General features: G+C 41.6%; 1 protein-coding gene across 7 annotated transcripts in view; it reads left to right on the top strand.

The window, feature by feature from the left end:
* BACH2 (BTB domain and CNC homolog 2) overlaps positions 1 to 24,852 on the top strand; it is a 364,147-nt gene that overhangs the window by 201,733 nt on the left and 137,562 nt on the right. For 6 of the 7 annotated variants that reach the window (XM_053913614.1, XM_045188594.2, XM_024551724.3 and 3 more), the window contains one exon: positions 2,666 to 2,814. The gene's annotated coding sequence lies outside the window, so the exon portion shown is untranslated. Of the gene's footprint in view, positions 1 to 2,665; positions 2,815 to 10,045; positions 10,657 to 24,852 lie in introns of those variants that run through there. The other variant, XM_053913615.1, reaches the window with a different exon arrangement.

Below are 24,852 nucleotides of genomic sequence, written 5' to 3'. Positions count from 1 at the left end.
ATTTCTGTGATTCTCTTTCTGTTCTAGTTGTTTGCTTAGTTTTCTTTTGTTTTGGTTTTAGGTGTGGTTGTTAATAACTGTGAGTTTACTGTCATTTTTACTGTTCATATTTTTTATCTTCTTTTTCTTAGATAAGTCCCTTTAACGTTTCATATAATAATGGCTTGGTGATGATGAACTCCTTTAACCTGACCTTATCTGAGAAGCACTTTATCTTGCCTTCCATTCTAAATGATAGCTTTGCTGGATACAGTAATCTTGGATGTAGGCCCTTGCCTTTCATGACTTGGAATACTTCTTTCCAGCCCCTTCTTGCCTGTAAGGTCTCTTTGGAGAAATCAGCTGACAGTCTCATGGGAAGTCCTTTGTAGGTAACTGTCCTTTTCTCTGGCTGCTTCTAAGATTCTCTCCTTCTCTTTAATCTTGGGTAATGTAATTATGATGTGCCTTGGTGTGTTCCTCCTTGGGTCCAGCTTCTTTGGGACTCTCTGAGCTTCCTGGCCTTCCTGGAAGTCTATTTCCTTTGCCAGGTGAGGGAAGTTCTCCTTCATTATTTGTTCAAATAAGTTTTCAATTTTTTGTTCTTCCTCTTCTCCTTCTGGCACCCCTATAATTCAGATGTTGGAACGTTTCAAGATGTCCTGGAGGTTCCTAAGCCTCTCCTCATTTTCCGAATTCTTGTTTCTTCATTCTTTTCTGGTTGTATGTTTCTTTCTTCCTTCTGGTCCACACCGTTGATTTGAGTCCCAGTTTCCTTCGCATCACTATTGGTTCCCTGTACATTTTCCTTTGTTTCTCTAAGCATAGCCTTCATTTTTTCATCTAATTTTCGACCAAATTCAACCAATTCTGTGAGCATATTGATAACCAGTGCTTTGAACTGTGCATCCGATAGGTTGGCTATCTCTTCGTCGCTTAGTTGTATTTTTTCTGGAGCTTTGAAGTGTTCTGTCATTTGGGCCTTTTTTTTTTTTGTCTTGGCATGTCTGTTACTTAAAGGGGCGGAGCCTTAGGTGTTCACCAGGGCAGGGTAACGCTGGTTGCTGTGCTGTGATGCTGTACGTGGGGGAGGGACCGAGAAGGAGCAATGGCGCCCGCTCCACTCTCCACCGAATTTCAATAAGTCCCTCCACTACCCACAATCAAATTGGGCCCCTCTGGTGCTGGTTCCCCAGTGGGTGGGCTTGTGCACACTCTAAGCCCCTGTGGGTCTCTCCAATGACCTCTCCTGTGAGGCTGGGAGTCTCTCCTGCTGCTGCCCCAACCCCACAGGTGTTTTCAATCAGAGGTTTGAGGCTTTATTTCCCTGCGCTGGAGCCCTGGGTTGCGTGGTCTGCTTAGATCCCCGCCGTTTTTCCCGGTTTATCTGTGTGCGAATGTGGAGCCGCAGGGTCTGCTAGTGGTCCGACTGCCTGCCCTGTTCATCCACACTCCGCCAGTCTCGGTCCTGCCACAGTCACGCGAGTCCTCTCCGCCCCCGGTGCCCGTCTCCGCCCCCCTACAGGTCTGGATGTATGTTTCTTTTTTATCTACTTGTTGTCGGACTTCCTTGCCGTTCGATTTTCTGTCAGTTCTGGTTGTGCGAGGAGGCGCAGTGTGTCTACCTACGCCGCCATCTTGGTTCTCTTCTGAAAAGCATGTTTTTATAAAAACAACAACATTAACATGGGGGAAATGTTCGCACTCATATAATATTGAATGAAAAATTAGAGACAAAACTCTGAGTATTTTGTATATATGAAAAGAGAATACTGATCCACAATCCCTTATCCCTAATTCTGATTCCAAATGATTTCAAAAATAGAAAGGGTTTTTCTGTAACTTCTTTGGTAGAAAAACTTGACCTGAACTAATGTGAGGCTCTATTTTATCTGACTTGATGGGAATATGCATCTTTTTTTTTTGCCACAGGATTATTTAATGTGTTTATGGAGTGCTGCTCGAAACTCTGATGGGGTATTTTGTGATAAATAGTAGTTCCATGGTAATACTCTCTGCAATCCAAACAATTCTGAATTCTGAAATACATCTGGCCCAGAAGTTTCAGTTAAAGGATTATGGACCTATACAACAAAATATCATTAATGATTTATCAGTGTCAAGGTTACCAGTCGATCTTTATCCTTTTTCATATTTTCCATATGTTCTACATAGGCATGCATTCATTTAGCATCAAAAAAATAAGTAATATTAGTTTAAAAATAAACATATTCGAGGCAATCAGAGTCATCTCATTTCAGTCAGAATTCTCAAATTTATCATTTGCTTCCTCTGTTGCCTTGTTAGCACAGCCACATGTGTCTTTTAAACCAAGATATTCTGATTTGTTGAAAGAAAACATTCATGAGATGAAATAAAGGAGAAACTGATTTGTCTCCAAGCTGCTCTGGGGCTCAGGACAGCACCCAGTGAGGGATGCTCACCCAGAAGAAGTACTCAGGTACTAAATACGGCTGCCACTGGGGTTGAGCGCAGGCATTAATACCATGGGCTGTTTTATCATGTTCTGTTTATGTAGACAGGTCAAGGAGCACATAGCCAGAGGCACAGTAAATTAGCTTAGAGGTCATAAAAGCAGGTGCAAAGAGGAACAAGATAGCAGGAGGAGGGAACATTAACATGCAAGGTTTACTCCGCTAATTGACAACTTTTCCTCCCCAATCAGGTGGACACTCACTGACCTGCCACAAGGTTGCCCCACAAAGCTTTGGGGTCCTTGTCTGAATGGATTGCTGTAGACTTCTCATCTCTCCCTTCGTCCAGTTCCCTGCATCCTAAGACTTGAAGCCAGCACAGGACCTGGAAAAATTACATGTAAGTTTTGATGAAGGTTTCTTTTCTCAAAGCAAACAATGGTAAGAATTTTCTAAGGTGATAATAACAAATAGCCTAAACATACATGAATGACTTTTCTTTAAACAAAGTGTCTTGAAAATTAGAGTCGAGGAACATTCGATTCTAATGTTGGGGTTATATTCTGCATATTGGTGGTTCTTAAACTCGAGCTTGCATCAGAATCATCCAGAGGGCTTATTACAGTGCAGCTTGCTAGGCCCTATGCCCAGAAGTCTTGACTCAGTAGATAGGGGGTGCACTGGGAATTCACTTTTCAACAAGTGTCCAGGTGATACTGATAGAGCTGGTCCAGGGACTCCACTTTGAGAATCACTGCTTTTTAGCTTGTGTGACTGAAAGGAATGTTCAAGGTAGAAAAGTATATTAAATATTCAATATTGAATATCACTCAGTTAATATATTTAGTGAGGCACTTGACTCATCTTTCAGAAAAGACAATTTGAAGGTGCTTTCATCACCATCACATTTGAAGTCCAGCCAAGGACATGCCATTATCCTGAAAATTTTACTCCAGCGTCACGAGTACCAGTCATTCATTGATCTTGGGTTTCAACAGGGGTGACTAACAGTGCTGTTATTAGGCTAAAATGACAGCAACAGTACCTTTGCAAGTATGCTCATTGTACTTTTAGATACTTAAGAGGGGAAAATTTTTGTTTTCCTGGAATGGGAAATATATTGCTTCCTTTCAACATGAATCATCGTACTATGTCTCCCCTCACACACTTAAATGTGCCTTGATTTTAGAAAATACATGTGAGAAGGGAAGCACCTCTAAACAAAAAGACCAAGTCAGCTAGTTCAGGTTTGGTAGGGTTGTGAGTTCTTAGTCCTGACGTGTCTTGAGGATCAGCATGTTGTTGTTTCACTTTGGAGCAAGCCAGTCACCTCTCTGCTGAGGACAACAATAACTTATTCCATATTGACAGAAAAAAATGGAAGAGTTTGGCTTAATAAATACGCACTTGGATCTATGTGAGCATTCATGTAAATGTACATATGTGCCTGTGACTATATATGCATTATGTATATTCCTAAGCTTTCATTGTAGGAATTTTAAACATTTTTTTTTCTTTTGTTTCATTGAGTTGATGTGAATGTAAAAATGACATGAGCGATGCTGTCCAGGAAATGTTTGAGAAACTTCTGGGCATTTTAAATCTGTGGATAAGCACTGTGATTGATAGCATTTTTCTTAGGTATGGTAAACGTTATCAATCAAAATATCACTTAGAACTTACAGTGCTTTTACTGTGATTCTCTGGAATTGAGAATAATCACTGTTAATAAAGCAATTCCCAAATAGTCATGTATTAATGAGAGAGTATATCTATTGCATAAAAATTAACAGAGCCAAAACTCCTGGAAATAGATTTAAGTGCATATGTTTAAAATAAAAATCATAAAATCAGAAAAATAAGACAAAAAGTGATAGGGGAGGAAAGAGCTCTATAAGGAATTAATCCAAAGCTATCTTCAGGGGCTGCCCATAGGGTAACAGGGCCGGCAGTAGGGCTGATGGAGTTGTGAGTGACGTAATTATCTATAATTACGCTACCCTCACAAATTAAAACATCTCTGTCAAGCACTAATTAGTTGTTCTGCACAGCATTCTCAGAAGATTTTGCATTTATAACACGTCTTCACCATGGAGTGAAAGAAGTGGGCTGGATCTGGTGCTTTTTAAACCCCTTCCTCCTTTGTCATCTGTGAGTGTCCACACTTATACATCAGGTGTTCCCGCAGGATGACCTTTTATGTCACTTTTACAACTACAGGCCAGGGAAGGAAAAAGGCTTCTGTGACACCTCAGGTTATCAGGGCTTCCAGCTCTCGCAGGACCTGGCTCACCCGTCCCCTTAGGTGAAGCACTGAAGTCACCTGGTGCTTAGAGCAACTCTATAAATGGCGTTTATGTGTGGGGACTAGGGGGCTATGGGAACTACATGTGCTTTCCCCTCAGTTTTGCTGTGAACCTAAAACTGCACTAAAACAAAGTTTATTAATAAAAAAATAACTGAATACCAAACAGTATGACAGTTCCTCAAAAAATTAAAACCTAGAATTACCACATGATCCAGAAACTTCACTTCCAGGTATATACCTAAAAGAAGTGAAAACCAGGATCTAAAGATATTTGTGCACCCATGTTCCTAGCAGCATTGTCCATAATAATCAGTAGTTAGAAGCAGCCCACCTGCCTAGCAACAGATAAATGGATAAAGGAAACATGGTATGTGCATACTATGGAATGTTATTCAGCCTTCAAAAGATGAAATTCTGATACAGGCTACAACATGGATGAACCTTGAAGATACTGAGGGAAATAAGCCACACAAAAGGACAAATACTGTATGACCCCACTTATATGCGGTACCTGAAATAGTCAAATTCATAGTCTGAAAGTAGCATGATGGTTGCCAGGGCCTAGGATTCGAGAGGAACAGGAAGTTAGTGTTTAGTGGGCCCAGCGTTTCACTTTGGGAAGATGAAAAAGTTCTGGAGAAGGGTGGTGGTGATGGTTGTACAACAATGTGAATGCACTTAATGCCACTGAGCTGTGCTCTTAAAAATGGCTAAAATGGTAAATGTTATGTTATGTATATTTGAACACAATAAAAAAAAAAGTGAATACCAGAGCTCCCCTTCCTTCCAAGAACATTGTGCAGAGTAACAACCAGTGCAGAGTGGTGTAAGAGTGGATGGCCATGCCCCTCACACCTCCCTCAGCTCCCCTACTTTCCTTGGCGCACTTCTGGGCCAGAGTGAGGGATCTGCAGAATGTTCTACTTCAGCCTGAGGAATGGGATTCCTGTCGGGGCAAGGATACCTTTTCCAGAAACTACCAGGGGAAATGCTGTGAACAACTATAATCTCTACCACTATGCCCTTTGCCCGTGTAGGAGAGCCACTTCACCGTGACAGAGGCACAGTGTACCCACCTGTGCTCCAGTAGTGGGGCTGCTCTGGTGCATCAGAATCATGTGCTCTTCAACAAGTCCATATGCAGTGCCTGGCACACATGGGGTGGAGGGGCCGTGTGCAAGCTGTGGCACATACCTAGTCTTCATCAGTGGAGGTGGACGTGGAGGTGGGAACCAGATTGGAGCCTAATAGAAAGTGAAAACTTTGAAAGAAAATTAATAGCACATAGTTCTCCTCTACCAGAGCCTCAAATTATTAGAATCCTTCAAATGAAATATAATCTATCCCCCTATCACCAGATCTCAGGAGTATTGGAAATTCCTGTGTTCGCAAATTGCAGAACAATTTCATGAGTGACCTGCAGTCCTGTGAGGAATATGCAGTATTGGGCCCTTTAGTGTAGTCCATTTGGTCCTTAGATTTGGGGGGGGTGTTCATTTTATGCAGCTTTCCAGAAAGCTGGCCTTAGAGAACGATCATGGGACTTGGTAGCCATGGCTTCTCTTCAGGCTCCCTTAGCCACTTTCAGGCCCTGCCTCTGGGTCTGACCAGGGTTGTCATTTCTGAAAAGCAGTGCTTAAGTGTCCATAGTTTCAAAGAACTCAGAAACCTGTCCTAAAGTATCTCACTTTCTTCTTAAGACATGAAGATTATTTACGTGCATGTGTGTATATATTATATAAATATACATACATATGTATAAATATGTGTATACTTGGCTTAAGGAAAAGGTATAACCAAAATAGAGGTAAAATAAGTCATCAAAGTTAAAATTTATATATGTATATAATATATTTATAATATATATTTATTGATAATATATTTATAAATATATTGTATATTATATATTTTAGTCTATATAACATGTATCTTATATAACATTTATGTTGTATATTATATATTATATTCTGTATATTTGTTATATATAGTATATGGTATAATATTATTCATATATTTATATATTGTATAAATAATATACATTATATATTATATAACATATATATTAGTCCCTCATTCCCACCCCAGACTTTCCAAACCTGCTTAGAAATAAACTCTCCATATTCTTCACTTAGGTGATGGAGAACAGGGCAAAGCATTGAAGGTTTTGAAGTCAATTGCCATAAGTAGCTGCTAAGATATCATAAAAACTGAAAGTAAAGGTTTTTATAGAAAACAAAATCCAGGTCAGCATGTCTCAGAGAGAGAAAAGTAAGTGCTTGTTTCTCCTTGACATCCACATGTGCCCTACACTTGAGTTGAAATGACATGGACATAGAATCTGATCAAAATTAATTCAGCCCATGACTTTGGATGGACACACTGACACCTTTTTCTCCTAGAGAAGACCAGCGGTCCACCAGTCACCTGGAGAGATGACATGAGGTCGAGAATACCAACAAAGATAGACCCTGGGGGGCTCTCCTTAAGGCTACTATGTTTCCTAGGAATCGGATGCTCTGGTTCCAGACACTGAATTCATGTTTAGTGATGACTGAGTACCTGGAACCCGACTAACCAGAACCCTGAGTTAACTACCCTTCCTACTTCCCACCCCACCCCCACTTTACCCCCTCCCACACACCCCACCCTTCCCCACACATCCCACTTCCCTTTTTCAGAGATAAAGATTCAGAAAACAAGATAGTTTTGGTTTAGTAAAGGTAGAGAATAAGTGTACCCTGGAGGATACTTATAGAATGGTTAAAAGTTTTATAATTAGGAAAAGAAACTGCTTTGGGAAGATTTTTCAACACAGAAGCACTTTCCAGCTGTCTGTCAATTAACCAGAACATTGTAACAAACAAATAAAAAATCTTCTTGTCCTCAAATGTCTAGTTCACTGAGGTTTTATTGCACCTTTTTACACGCCTTAATAATCTAAAAATGTTGACTTAGGATGGAAAAATACACCACTCATTTTTATTATTCTTAAGAAACTATCCAAGTTTTGACTTTTAGCACATTTAAATTTCAGAAATCCTTTTAATGTTTATAATGTTTATTGAGTTTGGAGGCCCTCTGAAAGTTGTGATATTAAGAATGATATATATGGAGTAACTTCATGAACATGTGTATTTGCCCCCCACCATCATCAGGGAACTACTGGTGTAGTTTCCGGGTCCATGCTGTCAAGTTTGTTGAGAATATATGAGATATGAGTATCTGTAACATTGCTTCACAATTATGTCCTGCTCAAGGCATCATCAAAATTAATTTTCATTTTGTGCATATACAGTAATTGTACAAATGGGAATGATATATGGTATGGCAATAAAGCAAAAATTTCAAATGATATTCCCTGTGAGTCTCCAAATGAACAGCCATGCACATTCTGAAGCTGCTTACCAACCGCCATCCGCCGTGACACAGTTTATGAACTTACTCTAATAATTTCCAGTCTGTTGTTTTTTTAGGAATTATTTGTGTGCTCTCTTTTTGGATACACCTATCACTAGTAAAGTCACACCTCTCTGAGCTGTGATTTAACCCAGGGAATCACACCACAGTGTTCCAAGGAACCCCTGGTAGGACTGAGGGCCCAGGCAGTGAGAGCTTCGCTGCAGCTGATGAGTGCATGGCCATGGGTCAGAATGAGGAAGAGGGTTTCTCCTCTTCTGCTCCCAAACAATATTTGCAAAGCTCTGCAGTGTACCAGGATTTTAGAGTCCTCATAGTGCTTAACTAAGAAATGTAATCTATTGTTTCTAGCAGGTTGTTGCTGTATTTCATGTCTGATTTGTCACTAGGGCAGATTATTAAACTGAGTTCCGTGTATTAAGTGCCCTAATTTACTAAAAAGAGCAGAATCAGAAAATAATTATTTCCTTTTTATCAAAACAGAAGTACCTTTATTTTCCTGATTGTTAAAGCAATGTTTGTTATACATAATTTTGTTTGTTATAAAAGAATAGAATAGAATAAAGAGGAAAATAGATTACCAGTAATCCAGCTACACAGATACAGGCTACATGTGAACTAATTCTTTTGTGTATTGTTGCAGACTTTTGTTCAATTAGTCAACTTAATTCCAAATTTAGAAGCAGTATAGTAAGTCCTTACTTAATGTCATCAACAGGGTCTGTGACTTACAGCAAAACTACGTATAATGAAACCAATTTTACTGCAAGCTAATTGACATAAATGAGTTAAGTTCCTACAGCATCTCGTCAATGTTATTAGGGTAGGACATTGAACCAAATGATGTTATTTAAGGACCTGCTGTCCTCAGGATAGATTATATCCCACACGTTAGTGGAGTTTAGGAATGATGACTTTAGACATCATTTTCTAGGACAATAATCTTCTAGTTGCTTATTTTTCTCTCTTCAGATTACATTAATCAGTTCTCATCAGAACAGATACCTGTGTGGATTCACCAGTATATGTTTATCAACTGGAGATTGCTATTAACTGGTTCTTTCCATTTCTACACTGTATCACTAAAGGTGATTATTAAGTAGCCCTGTAAGATCCTAGTGGGCCTCTGGAATCATAAATGAAGATTCAATTATGTACGAGATGGTTTTAGTGTTAGGTCAACTGATAGTATTCCAGTTATTTAAAAATTTGTAATCAATATACTGTAAGGCAATTTGGCAGAAATGCAAAAGGTTAATTAGCCAGATTCCCCCATTCCCCATCCATAACCTAAACAGTATTCCAAACAGGACTCCAATAAAATTCTAATTTTATACCTAATGGTAACAAAATGTGATTCAAATCTATCCCTTCATGTGCGTGAACCAGAGAGTTTTCCTTCCACTTCGCATGCTTCATTCCCCTTCAAAGAAGGGTCTCCTCCAATTCCTGGTGGTCCTTGGGTTGCGCTGATTCCTCTGTGCTTTCCTTTGAAGAGTGGTAGGACTTTGGATCAGGATGAGTCCTAACACATATCTGAGGTTAGGAAGGGCTTTGTGCACTGAAAGAAAACCCAGATGAAGTATATATAGTAAGCAGCTGCTAGAAGATATTTTGTTTTTAAAAAGTATTTGTATTTGGCAGGTTCTTTGAAAGCAGGTTTCTCTAGGTCTTTTCTCTGCTTCCCTTCACATCCTCTGTGTCCTTGTATGTAATAGGCACTCGGTTTGTATTGACCTGAATTAGTGTTTGTGTGTCCCTTGAGTGACAAAAGAATGAGTATGTTCAATTCAGATAAGTGCATCTTGCCTTTTCTACAGAAGTCCATGGGCACTTTGATAAATACCTGTGACTGTGTTGGATGCCCAGGTGTGGGGAAGTGGTATGCAGTACTTTGATCCTATGCAGCAGGAGATGCTAATATGGATAATGAGAGTTTGGTTCTCTGTCTTCAGTTTCAATTTGACCTCCTTGCTTCACTGAGTCACGGTGTTTGCTCTTTGGTGATAGCCATGTCATTTAAGTCTGAGACTGTCCCTTGGACTGTTTATGACATTGTATCTGAATTTCCCATTACATTAACAACCAGCATTTGCCTTGAGATTTCAGGAACACCCTAAAAGTTAGTTGGTTTGTAGTTGACATTGAAATTAACTTTCTCTAACCTAAGCCAGTGAAAACTAAAATGCTCCTCACCACATAAAAGTTTTGCTTTCGCTGTGTTCAGACCCTCCCACCTTGTCATAGCACAGTCATTTGGAGTCTAGTTTGGGGGCGGTGTGGTTGTATCTCAGTGGTGTATGACCCACTTTTTCATAACACTTAATTACCCGTGTTTTTACAAACACCAGTCAGAAGTTCTGACGACGGTGGACTATACCCTGAAAAAGGTTTTCTCGTCAGCGCTGCTCTAGAACTCTGCGTTGTCGGAAGGTGTCAGCTCTCCAGGGTGTGTGTGAGCTACCAGAGGATGACGGAACACTTCCTCTAGTTTCTGGACAATGAGCAAGCACACAGGTAAAGATGTGTTCTCAGAGTCGACTCCTTTTGTGTCTTCATTATCTTGGTGAGCTGACTTTTAACTCTTAATCACTCCCTTCATGTTTGCTGTTGCGTTTTGCAAAGGGGGCTCAGAGGAACAGCCTTCTTCATTGGTACCCTGGGACCTTAATAACTTAACGTTTCAGTAAAACTCTAAAGAGATTTTTCCTCTCTGTGCCCCTAGAAAACATCTTCATCCTTTTTTTTTTTTCCTTATTTGTTGTCAAGGTGCTTGTATCTCAATGTCAGCTTCTCTGTTGGCAGCGATAGCCATGTGCAAGTTAGTGCTGGGTGAGTTGTAGAGTGTGGGGGGTGACTGGGCAGAGCAGAGAGAAATGCACAGAAGGGAAGGGCAGTGATGAAAAGGGGATGCTATGCACAGGTGAGCAATGTGCAGCAGCAAACTAAAAGTAGGCTTAAGACAGGAATGCCGACCTAATGTTGGCAAAATCATCCCTGATAGCCTGCTCTGTTTCAGATACATTTGCTTCTGATACCACTTTTGTTGATTTGAAGAACTTTTCAAGCCCTATCATTGTTTCCAAACAAAGCGTTGTAGGTATCATCTTCCTGAATTTACAGAAACATTTTGGGGTGCCTGTCTTTGCTGAAAGTGGTTGACATGTGGCCCGTGGTGGTGTGGTGCAGGTGCCTGGAGGCTCCCACCGGCTGTGCACCGCGTGCCATGCCGATGCGGAGTCTTTGAAAATGCCCATAGATAAGTCAATGCTGTTTTCCCTGAAAGTCCTGATACAGAAAAAGAATGAAAGTACAAACACTAACTGGAAAAAATGTCACACATTTCAGCCACTTTGCATCCCTTGTTAGGACGAAGCCTGGGTTGGGTTTTTTACATTTGTGAACTTGTGCGGTAGGTGGAGCAGTGTGGGTGGCCCAGAAAAAAGTAGCGGTTAGAATAAGATTTTCCATTTATTGCCCTTTGTGCATGGCTAAAAATAAGATTCATACAAATCAGAATATGTAGTGCAAGCACAATCACTCTGTTAATTCTGATGACTGGTTTGCCCACATCTTTGCATCTGTCTGGTAGTGCTACATTGGGAAATAAATGTGTCTCTGTCTAAGTAGCAAAAGGCAGCCAGGTTTTTGCGCTGTTTGTCTACATGTGATAGTTTATCAGCATTTTCCCCTCCTGAAGGAAGAAAGACACAACTCATACATAAACAAATTGTGTTGATGGAAGGTTGGGAAAAAAGTGATAGAATCCTTGAATCTTCTTTTTTTTTCCCTAAAGCAATCGCCTTGTTTGAAATGCTGTTTTACCACATCCATCTTCTGCGCTCATTGTTAGAAAGTTGCTTCTTGTTGACTCAGAACAGCAAGGGAAGGATTTCTTACTGCTGTTGCTGAGAGATTGGAAAACTCTTTTGCTTCCACAGGACTGGAGTGGTGAGCTGGGGTTGGGGGGATGGGGGACAAGGATGAGTGCATACCCTCCATGGACACAGATGTTGGAGGGGCAGTTTTAACCAACTAAAAACTCCCTTTCATCTAACTGCTGAGTCTACTGCAACCACAGTAAGTGATAACGTGTCAGTTTGTGGCTAAAAGAAACACCAGAGAGAGATGCTGTCAGCATTCACAGGGAAATTTGCACCTTCATACTCCTAGTGCTGGTGCTGTCCCTATTCCACTGGCAGAATGGCTATGGCATTTCCAAAGAGTGAGAAGGGGCTGCAAGTGTTCTGAGCCTTTCATTTTAATGTAATGTGTAAAATAAGATGAGTCAAGAGGGCAATCATTCCAGAAACCTCTAGAAATAATTGAAAACTGCAAATCACATCTCTCTCTCTGGTGTCTCCATCTGTGGCAGACAGCAAGGCATGGTGGTTAATGTGAGAGGAGAGCCTTGGGAGGAGGAGGACTCGGGATCCACGCTTAGCTCAGCTACTACCTGTTGACCTTGTCTGTTTATTTAACCTCTCCTCTCCTAAGCCTAGATGTCTTTATTCGAAAACAGCAACGGGGGTAGTACCTACGTCATAGGATGGTTGTGAAGACCAAGTGAGATAACATAGATGAACCACAGAGGTAGCACTCAATAAAATAATGGTGATGTTATTCTTATTTCTGCTCTTGCGTCATAAGAACGTGTTGGAGAATTTCAGGGCGTCTGGGGGTTCCATCCCCTCTGTGCTTGGAGTACAAATTTTGGAATTAAGGAATTAAGTCGACACAGGATCAGCCTCTTGCTCATTGTTTCTCAGTCAGAAGGCTAAAGGCCATTTACAGAGTAGCTGGGTTTTTCATTCATTACTGATGCTATCTGGGGGATCATTTTTTAATTCTACCATTAAATCAGTACAATGCAAACCTCTCTTTTCTTTTAAGATCAGTACTATATTGAGTATATTCAGTTTTTACCTTTTCACTATGTTTTTAACTTAAACATTGATATTTCAAGTCTAACAGCTGTGCATGTTAATTGTGGTATCTGGTGATGTACATTATGAAAGAGAAAGTGCTAATGTTGTAATCAAGTAAGGTTTTAAATATTTCAGGTGGGAGTGGGTAAAGCTTCGGGAGCAATTAGCTTCCGTGGTGGTATATAATTCCTTATGGAAAATATTGCATCTGTTATCGTTCTGTTACTGATCAATCCAGGTGCTGACCAACAGAAAACAATTATTGCTTCTTTTACTTTATATTATTTCTGAAAATTATTGCATGCCCTTTTAGAAGTCTTTTTCTGCCTACCAGAACTTTTCATTGAAAAGCAGATATAGTGTGTGTTTCATAATACAGTCATAGTTGCTGACATCACTTAACTTTCTTGGTTAACCTTTAGAATTAGGTGCTAAGAGTTCAGATCACACTCTTCTTTCAACCTCCTCCATGACCTCCCTGGGATGCAGTTTCTTCATTTATCCAATTAAAAAAGAAATTATGACTGCACCTTGACTTTGCCTCACCTGGGATCTGACAAAAAGTGATAAATTAGACCAATAAGCCAAGGAATTAAAACATCGTACAGATATGAAACAGTGATGGCTTGATTTTATCAATTGATATATTCTGCTAGGTATTTTTTTAACTTCTCTCCAAATTTTTCTTTTTATAATCTGTCCTGCAATCCCAATCACAGATGCAACTTCTGACTTGTAATTTATGTATTGACATCATCATCAAATTTCCTGGGTTTTTAATGTCAGGACCCATCAGCTGGGTGGAGATGTTTCTCAGGTCAGCTCTGCCAGTAAGATCTGCTTTTTATTAGAATGGTACCCAGGTTCTTTCAGTGTATCCAAACAAGGCTTCTTTTTTTCTTTTTTCTTTTTTTCTGTTGAGCGAAACAGGGGAATGCTTTTAAGCAGAGCAAATTGTTCTGGGTGACTTGCAGCTCCTAGTATTGCCGTACAGCTCCCATCCCTTCTATGAACACACACACTCGCTGCCCGTTATCTCTGCTTGCCTTATTGTACTTTGCCACAAACTGAAGTTTCTGTAGAAATCATAGGCAAAAGAAGGTGATAAATTAGACTCTGGCTGTGATTTCCTCCCACATCTTCCTAGGAAATGACAGAGATTCTGAAATTCATCCCATTGATATACTGTGTGCTTCTTCCTACATAACAGCCAGTTTTAACCTACTCTTCATGAGCAATTGGAGGGTACTGCTGGGCCAGCCTCATTATTCCTTTGGTTGAATAATGTAAAACATTTGCAATGGAGATTTACTCTAATGATGTAAGTGCATGTCCGCATTGCTAGCTTAATGGTCTCAGTCATGGAATGCTTTAGAGTTTATTGCTAATGGATGAATCCTTGGGAAAATCGAAATTTTCAATAAGATTGACATTTGGAGTGAGGAATATAAATCTAATGAGAGCATTTCAACCCAGGTTTGTAATTAGGGCTGAATGGAGTAAATTTGTACACGCACACCACAGACGGGCACAGCGGAAGAATTTCACGTGCTGCTATGAATGAGGGATGAAGGCCGATGTATTAGCATCGGGCCACGACACTGTGGAGTATAAATGATACTGTCACCAAGTGCTACATGGGGTACCGAGGGAATTCCACTCCAGTAAATTACATTACTTAGACAAACCTGAAGGCATGGCGTCGGAATGAGAGGAGGGAAAAGAAGGCTGTCAGCACCAGGCGGGAGATATTATAGTACCACTGGCTGCAAGGATGGAAGTCACTGGTTTCCATTACACCTGGCTATTCCATATCATTCTTTGTTAATTAATTTTCAGAGGTTACATATGTGTACGTGGGAAAGCGTATCATGTCCACTTGGGGTGTAGGTTACAGTTGACCACAGGGAATAAATGTAAGTTGATTTGTATAAACTGCTTAGTATTGTATCCTCTCTCGTTATTTGTGGCTGGGTGATATTAGATGTTCAACATGAGCTTGCCCTTCTTTCCTTTTCTTCCTGTGAGGACCCAGCATACATGGCTAGGATGTGATCATCATCCCCTGTGTAGCACTGTTTCTTTTCAATCCCTGCCCTAATAAGAACATATGTTTTTTTAATCCTCCCTGGTTTAATCCTCACTTGTTTCCACTCCTTACGTTCCATTCCCTAAGTGGTACCAGTGCATAACATTTTATTTTGTGAAAGAGCTCAAAGTGAAGAGCAGTTGATTCCTAGACTGTAATTTTTGGAGAAAAACTACTTGTTTTCACTTCTTTTTTCTTTTATCCCTGAAGTGAAGTGAGGCCACCTTTTTGGTTGACGTGTTATACCATCTCTGAGACAGCATGAGGAAAAGAAAATCAGAGTATCGATTGTGCCCCTGCCTTCTAGTTCATTGAAGGTGTGTTAGTCACCTTTGTCCAGTTTGACAGCCAAAGCCAGTTCTTGAAAAAGCCAATACCAAGTACACTGGAATTAGTCATGGTCACTTCTTAACTAGAAAGTAAATGTCGTCTCCTGAGTGAGTAGAGATTTGAAACAACATCCATTCTGACTTTGGTACATATGTGTTACACTTTGTCCTCCGTGAAATAAACCTGATAAGCATCTCTGATAATCTGTTAGCAGGGAGAACACATGGATCTGCAGAAGTCTCTGTAAGGGCCCTGATGGCAGGTTTGGAGCAGCCTTTCTGAACCAGAGGACACAGATAGATAGCAGAGACAATAATATCTTGGAAGTGACTTTAATTCTTTCCAAAACAATACTCTATTCATATCAGGATATCATAATTTAGTCTTTATTTTGTAGCCATAGTTACAGTCTTATTTTATTCATCCAAGCATGAAACTTAGTAAAACCAAGGTACTTGGGAAAGCAGTTTTGAGGGAAGATAGGAAAAACCTTGGTCGGCAAAGAGATAGTTGATATTTCTGGTTTATGTAAGGTACCATCACCTTTAAAATGTTGTTAGCTGATGATTCTAGAATAATAAGGAGGCATAAAAAACGCATGCTCTAAAATGTCTTAGTGCCATGTGTCATCCTTAGCATAGGAAGATTATGTTTATAAACTTTGCTTTATTTAGTTATGCAAAAAGTCTGGGACTCTTAGCTTTATGGGAAATGAGTGTCTCTCCCTGAATAAAGTCACTAGAATTTTTCCCTTTTTAATTATGTTCATTTTGATGGTAGTATGTGCTATATATCTTCTATTTTCTTTTTATCCATGACATCAGTTGGGAAATCACATGTTTTGTTGTTTGCCACAATGGAATACATGCCACACATTTCTCTTTCCTGGCTTCTTATGCAGCATGCTGACAAACTAGGACTTTTGAGTTTTTCTGACTTGAATCCTGAGGGAAGGAATTTACAGTAGATAAAATGGAAATGGTTTGGATGTTCCTCCACTCTATAGAGGGTCCTTTGTTCCTGCCTACCTCCCCATATCAGACTTAACATTAAAATTGTAAAGGGAGACAGGGGAGCTCCTTAGGAGAAATAGGCCTATGGAGAATTGTGATTGCTTATTCAGAAGCTATTCTTAGTTCTGAGAAATATAATGAACTTGAGCTTTGAGTCTTGCCCAATCTCCTATTAATGATTCCACCATCACTACCACCTCTCCACCTGATTGTTTTCCCCAACGACTGCTGTGTTTTTTCCCTTCCTATTTCTGAATGGGATGTCTTCCAAATAAAACACACTTTGGGAGGGACTGGGTCCTGTTGCCCGGCAGTTTCACCCCTTTAAAAGAACCTTCCCAACAGGATGATTCTTCACTGTCCTACATAGGGCTGCTCTTCCGCATTACCTTCAAGTCTGCTGTACGGAAGAAACTTTTCTATAGACCTTGATTTACTTGTCAGGAATCAACCCATTAACACGAGCACTTCACTGACATTGTCATTATGGTGTTTCCAGCTGACAGCTGCTGCCACACGCTGCCGTGTTCCCTGAGGTCCCAGTGCTGCAGAAAAAGAGACTTTTGTTCTGACTTGATGGGGGAAAAAATGCAAACAACAACACCAGCTCTCGCACCAGAGAGCCTATTAAAGACATGTTCAAATGAACAATAAGGTCGTTTGTTCACATATGACATAAGGATATAAGAATTTAAACAATAAGACCTCTTGTGAAATGTGGCAAAATATGCCCCGCAAACGTTGTGAAGCTCTCTGTCTCATGGAAGGCAGTTTTTACATGGGCTTCAAAAGCCCATTAACGTATAAACCACCCTTTAAAAAAGAAAAGAAAATCACTTGTCTCACAATAACATTAAAGCGATTTCTGTTCTAAGGAAAGCTAAAATGCATTCATTTATATAGAGTATGGCACTATAATTTATTAAAAAAATAAAAACAGTACTCTATCAAGAAGTGCTGTGCCTCTTCCCTCCTCACCTGAAATGGGGAACTCGTTATTTTATCAAGATGCTTCTTCACTTGAACAGTATTTATTTCTTCAAAATGGAAAAATCATCCTTTCAATCACTCAGATTTAAGATGAAGTTTTAAAGCGTAATGATAATTCTGTAAATGCTCTGACATTGGTGGAGCATAGGGAGGGAATAATCTGCTTTGAAGGGAAATTTTAATTGAATCTACTGCTTTTATTTGAACCCTACCTTTTTTTGCTTTGAGCCTTTAAGAAAGGCTTGATATATATGCAAACCCCAGCAGCGCTATGGCAGAAGAACGCAGAAAATTTCTTGTCAGCTTGGGCCAGGATTGCTGACAACGCCCCCAAATTGTTCCTATTTTGATGATTCTGATGTTTAAAACGTGACCTTCCAGGAAAAGTAGGGTGAGAAAAACCATGATTTAACTGGCCAAAGGCACTTCATTGAACTGACTTTGTATTAAACTCTAAAGATTTTTAAGTAGTTGCTGATGGGTATATATACAGCGTTCTTGCAGAATCCTCCTAATTGAAGAAATGTTTTATCTCCATCTCTGTTGACAGAAAAGATTGCCTACTGATAATTGCTTTGCTTAAGTGTCTGATAATATGCCAGGAATGAGAGCATTCTGTGTTAGGTCATCTTTAATTATGCATGTGCCACATGTCAGTTCTAAATCAGCAAGAGATCAGATCCTTGAGGAGTCGGTTGCAGGGGGATGTGGGGTGGAGGAAAGCTGAGGTGCTCTCTTTTAGAAACAACAAAAACAGCTAGTAGTAAACATGGCTTATAACCTGCAGCTTTTCAAAGGAGCCTCATCTTCATTGTTCTTGAGCCGCTCAAGCTATTGGGACATCTGAAAAACATTTGAAATCTCGCCCAGGCCACCTCAAGCAAAGATAAATTACTGCGAGAGAGGATGGTAGTCCCATCTGTTGCATTTCCTTTTTGCTTCTTCTCATCGTGGTAAATGAGCCAGGGAAAAGCTCAGAAACATTTTTTATAAGCTATGCGAGGACAGGAAATATGTTAATGATGTTAGATTTCATACATTTCAGGGTTTTTTTCAGTAGTTGGTTGGCTTTTTTTAGACGGACAAATGTGGGTTGGAAATAATGCTTGTTACCCTCTGTCAGCTTTTGGTAGTTTTATTCTCACTTTTCAGGGTTGTTTGGGACTTTCTGGTGGGATGTTTAGGGTTCTTTATTGAAGGTTCTGTTCTCTATCCTTAGATAGCTTGGATTTGTGCAACAAGGTGTTCCTCTCTGTTCACCTGTCAGAGGTTTAAGGGAAGCCTTGAGTTATTACACATTTTTCCAGAGGAGGGAGTTGATAGACCAAGAGGCTGAAGGCAGAGAAGGGACAAGTGGAAGGAAATTAACACGTGAGTGAGTGATCATGTGGTGAGTGTCTTGGACTCCCTGCAAAGGTAAGGCTCCCAGTCTGCCTGCTGTCCAGCCTGAGAACGCTGCTGCAGTAAGAATTAGGAACACGAACTTGGAGATCCTGAAATGCCTTGTCAAAGACTGCTGGCTAGAGCCATTGAAGCGAAAAACAGACCAGGTGATAAAGGGGCAAAGACCTCTGACCCCTTGCAGTTCTGCCCGAGCATCTGGCCCAGCCCGGCTCTGGAGAACCCTGGGCTGTCTTCTGATACTTAGGGCACCACCTGCCTTTCTACCCCCATCACACAATCCACTGAAGTGGAGATACAGTCTCCAAAAAAGAGAGCAGGTTCAAAATACTTACAGCAATAATGTTGCCAGTGCATTTGTCTATTTAACGCTCACTTAATACCTGGAGTACTCGGGTGTTATATGAATAACTTTAAACTCCATGCAGTGGATAATTCTTACAATAGGAGAACAGCATATCCCAGGCCTTGACAGAAAAGAACATCAGAGAGGGAAGCAAAGCCAGAGAAAAACTGAAGAAAGGAATTGGAAAGAGGAAAAAAGGGGGTGGGGGCAGAACTTCCATATTCTCTTATGACAGCTCATCTTTGTAAAATCATTTCCATGTACCTGGAAAGCTCTTTCACTGTCTCCAGCTGGTTAACTTACTTGGAGTTAGTCAAGCATCATCTCCTCCAAGAAGCCGCCTTTGCTCTATTCAGGCAGAATTAGCTAGCCCACCTCTGTGATCCCATAGTACAGGGCCCCCTCCCTCAAAGCACTTACCATGCCCCGTACTGCAAGAGCTTGCTTATTTCTCTTTCTACCCCACAAAGTGGTTGCTGAAAAAGCTAACATCTTAATTGTGACAGTGGAGTCTCTTGCCCAGAGGAGTAGTAATGACTTCATTGGACTCCATAGTACTTAGAGCACATTAGCAGTATTATAATCAATTTTTGACAGTAAATTTGACCGAAGAAACAGATAAACTTGAATACTTCATGTACAGGGATCAGGAATGGAGAGGCCATTAGGGAGTGTCCTATAACCAAAGGTTGAAGGAACGGGGGAAAGTTAGCCCCAAGAAGACCAAAAGAAGGGGAGATAATAACTATATTTAAAAATATAAAAGACTGTTGTTCTAGAAAAAGCAGAACCAAAAAGTAGCAGTTACAAAGAAAGAGCTTTGGGCTAAAAACAAGAATTTTCTTGCAGCTAGAGCTAGCTTACCACAGAACCAATGGTCCCACTTGGTGAAATAAAACCCCCATTACTGGAATGAGAATCATTATCTTTCAGGGCCCTTTGGGAGCTATTTCAGACAAGTTTGCACATTGCATGGAAACAGAGACAGATAACCCCTCCATTAGGTTTACGTCTCAGAGTCTCCATTCTGTGCAGACTCACGGTCAGGATGACCGTGGGACATCAGCCCCAACCTCCATGTGTACCTGGTTGGCCTGGTACTCAGCCCTCATGTGCCCACAAGCTATAGGCTGAAATTGGGGGAGGAGAGGAAGGGAGCTGGCAACTTCCTCAGGAGTCAGTACAGTGGACAGGAGTGCTGGATTCTGTCCCAGCTCACGTGCATCCCGGCCTATCTCTGGCTGTGTGACTATGAGTGGCTCCCTCAAAGCCTCTAAGCCTCCAGTTTTTGACATGCAAAATGGGAATAATGTTGTTCGCTTCACAGAGTTGTCTTGAGGCTTAAAGACACTCTAAAGTAAAGGAGTGCTTTGCAGACAACACTGTGCTGTCCATGGGGGGGTGCTTGTCCGGAACCCCGGAAGCACCCCTGACAACGTCTGCCTTCACTGTTGTCACCAGGACACAGGACGTACTTGCCTTCCTTGCAGGATTGCTGTGAGCTGGATGACTAAATAAGGTGTTACATATAAAAGCACCCAGCACCGTGCTTGCCACAGAGTAGGTATTCACAATTATCAGCCTCAGTTTATCTTCTGGAGCTGGGAGACTAGAAGAAGGGTGTCCTGCCTCACCCACCTCTGCTACTGAGGTCCTTAGAAGGCTCTCCTTTCCCTGCTTCCGAGCCCTGAGCTGATGCTCCGATCCCTCTCCTGTCTCCCTGGCATCTCAGCACATTGCCTTCTCCACCTTTCCTCTCATTTCTTCTTCCTCCTCCACTTCCATCTCTTCTAACACTCTTCCTTTTCTCTAGCTAATTTCCTCCTCGGCCTTCTTTGTGCATTCTGGGTAGGATTATTCTGATGAGCACAAAGTTTAAAATACTATTTTCAGTTGTTGGGTTTGGGGTTTTTTTGGTTTTATATAGATTTGGGTGGAAGCGGGTGAGGTCTTCCTCATTTTCCTTCAAATTTGCTTAAAGTTCTTTCCTTTTCATTGTTAATACTTTCCCATTCTTCCATCCAATGGGGTTTTAGTCATTAGCTTGCCAGACACAGCAGCTGAGTGTCTTTATGATGTCGCTGAAGTTAGGAGAATGTCATTCACAGGGAATCCAACCCAGATATTAACTCAGACAGAGCAAATTGCTAAATAAAGAGCTCCAGTGCCAATTTGCTTCTCTTGTTCCCATCCTCTCCCACTGAAGGGGGATTGCTGACACAGAAAAAGCAATGGACAGGAGAAGGGAAGTTTCAACCATTTACTGAGTCAGAAATTGGAATACTGCCATCCAGGTTTAGGCATCTCATCTCTCTCTCCATCCATCCATCATCCATCAGATGTTCAGGAAACAGGTCCTTGTCTGAGACCCAGCGTGAAGTCCTGGGCAGATGTTAGGTGAGTGATGGGATCCCTGCCCTCAGCCTTTCTCTCATCTCCTCTGCTATTTGAGCAGCTGAAACAGTGGCTCATTTCATCTGTATGTCTGTATTCCCAACAATCCTCACAGCCTAGGTCAGTGAATGTGGGAGTGACAGTAAGAGCTGGAAGATAGGGGGAGGGAAAGAATGAAAGAGGGAAAACAGGTGAGGGAAGAAAGGAAACTGTGTTCTATATGGTGTCAGGGCTGTGTATTGGTACATGCTCCATGTGCAGCTTAATGACTGCAGTGAGAATCCAGGCAAACAGCACTGCATACAGAAATCCAAAGCTGACAGGGAAGTGGTGTGAATTATCCTTATCCATGGAGAAGTCAAAGTGGAAGCCACACATTATTCTCCAGGGCATTCCCCAGAACACACATTTTCCTCACTTTTTCTCACACTAAGTTATGTTGCTTTTTATTTAGCAGAAGAATGCAACGTTACCTCTAGTCATTTCTGATTTTTCAGTGGGATACAGAATTCTTTCCTGGCAAGGAAAAAGAAGAGAACAATCTATTTCTTCTCCCTTCTCTTGCTGGCCCTAGTGCATCTTCGGGGCCCTTGACCAAGTGGTCAGCCTATGCTGCACAGCAGCCATTTGCCTCGTTCACCTCCCCGGACCTCGGTGTCTCTGTGGGAGGAGTGGGAGGGGTGGGAGGAGAAATGCCTGCCTTGTATGCACCCCTGGGTTATCCTGACAGCCACGTGAGAAGAGATTGTATACAAAAGCACTTTGAAAATGAAGGTGCTCAAATACAGAATGCTGACAAACAAATGCTGACTTCAGGGAGAGTTCTAGAACATAATAAAAAAAGTGATTTTGTTTATGCTTGGAGTGCAAAGTGAATGCAGAAAGATTTCGAGAAACTCCCTGCAACAGGAAACGTGGCTGCCAGAGCGCCTGTTTCCATGTATGGTTAGAGTCCCCTTTGGTTGGATTAATTAGGTCAGCTTCTTTTACTCAGCACCCTCAATGGTACAGTGATTTAGCCACTGACATTATTATACTTATTTATGGGTTTGCTAGATTCCCTCATTCTCCACTAGAATTTCAAAGTTCCATTAGTGCAGAAATATTTGTTAAATTCCCTGATGTATCCCTAGGGCCTAGAGCTACATTGGTCTATAGCAGGTGCTTAATAAATAATTGCTGTATGAGTGTGTCCAGTCCTTCTAGGCACTCTGAAGCTAGAATGATGAGTACCATATAGTGTTAGCCCCAGGAGCCCCATAATCTAAGAAGGAAGACAAAACACATGAAGCCAGTAGTCATTACAGAGTATGGAAAAATGATGATAAAGATATGCAAAGATTTTATTTTCTATTATTTAAGTGTTGTTATCACCTTGAAACAAGAAATATGAAAGCACAGTCAGCTTTTGTGACTTGTCTTATCCTTTCATTTTACTAACTTTTGTCTTAAATCTAATGTTTCCTGGGTAGTAGACTCATGAAAAGCTCCAAGACACAATCCACGCTAAAGGTTGCATAGAGAATAAAATGCAGCCAGACTTCCAGGTCAGAGACGGTTGCCATGTAAGAACAGACATTGCTGGTTTGAAAGTGTTCTTCCCAGCCTCCTTCCTAGTCTAGTAGTTTCCTTTGCAGCTCCTCTTCCTCTCTTCCCTCATAAAGGTTGGTGTTCTATAGCTACCTGCCGAGTTTTAGCTACCACCTCACTGCTGAGGACTTGACTATATCTTGTCTCCAGTTCCGACTTCTCTCCTGTTCTTTATACCAAACTGCCTGCTGGAGGTTCTTCTGGGATTTCCTATTCAATCTAGCTGGACTAGAGCTCGTGGTCTGACCCTCCCATTTCCCTGTCATGAATAATCCCTCCATGTGCGCACATCAGGCAAGCCCGTGACTCCTCCCCACTACATGCTCTGTGTCCAGGGAGTCTCCAACCCATCAGTACTCCCTGGAAGCCCTCTGGTCCATGCCCCACTGCCTCAGTCCTGCACCAGCTGACCATCTTATCTCCGGCCTTTTCTTCCTCCTCTCATCTGTTGTCCATGAAGAAGCCAGAGTGATCTTTCTAAAACACAAGTAGGAACCTATATGTTCTAAACATTTTAACGCAGCCTGTAGTCTCCTGTGACCTCCTGTGTGTCTGGCCCCACATTTCTCTGGTTTCATCTCCTGCCCTCCATCTTCATAGCTAAGTTCCCAGGGCTTAGTACTTTGCCTGGGTTCAGTATGTGTCTACTGAATGCATAAATAAAACCAGAGCTATAGGGAGGAGGGGCACTTGGGTGGGAAATCTACCAAGGGAGGGCAGAGGTAGGAATCTATGTGAGGCATTCAAGAGAGACCAGTGTCTCAGAGAGAGATGGCGTACACTGGGTAGTAGGAGTTATAGGTAGACACACAAACACACACACACCTTGCCCTTTGGCCACTCCAAACTATTCGAGGTTTCTCTGTGTACCCTGTGGTTTCACAGCTTCACGCCCTTGCTGCCATCTTGGATCCTCTCCACCTCATCCACCTGGCACATCTGGTAGGCCACCTCCTCTGTGAGGTCACCCGTAGCCTAGCCTCCCTCCAGACACTAGATTGTGGCAGATTCCTCAATGCAGAAATATTTGTATTCTTCTCTGATGAGCCCCTAAGTGCCACCACTGTGCCCACATCCAACACACACATTTTGTACCACACTGCATTGGATGATTTGTGTCTGTGACCCCTGCCCCCACACTGGAGAGGGAACCCTGTCTTAGACATATGTGTGGACCCACCATTTGAAAGTGCCTGGCAAACAGCAAAGAAAACTCAGTGGAAGTCTGGCTGAGAGAATTGGCATGTGTTTCATAGTGAACATTAGTTCTTGCCCTCTCCCAGCCCAGCCTTGCTGTTCACCAGATGCAGTCTGTTCTTTCTCTGCTGTTCCTCACACATACCTTCTTGCCACAGCTCTCGCCACCCTCTGGAACGGGCATGCATCACCTCACACCTGGCCTTGCATTCGTCTTTGTTGCCTCCACATTGCTCTGTGTGCCACACTTAGTTTAATTTGTCTTAACCATCACTTTGATCACCTCATTTGCCTGCTCAGGATTCTTCAGCAGCACCTCATTGCTCACCCAGTAACGTCCATACTCCTCACCCTGGCATTCAGGCCACTCTGCTATCCAAGTCTGGTCTGCTTCCCAGCTCACTCACACCTCGCAACAGCCAAGCTCAATCCCTT

This window comes from Desmodus rotundus, chromosome 11, assembly GCF_022682495.2.
Source record: "Desmodus rotundus isolate HL8 chromosome 11, HLdesRot8A.1, whole genome shotgun sequence".
NCBI lineage: Eukaryota > Metazoa > Chordata > Mammalia > Chiroptera > Phyllostomidae > Desmodus > Desmodus rotundus.
This window is presented reverse-complemented; position numbering and strand designations above follow the sequence as displayed.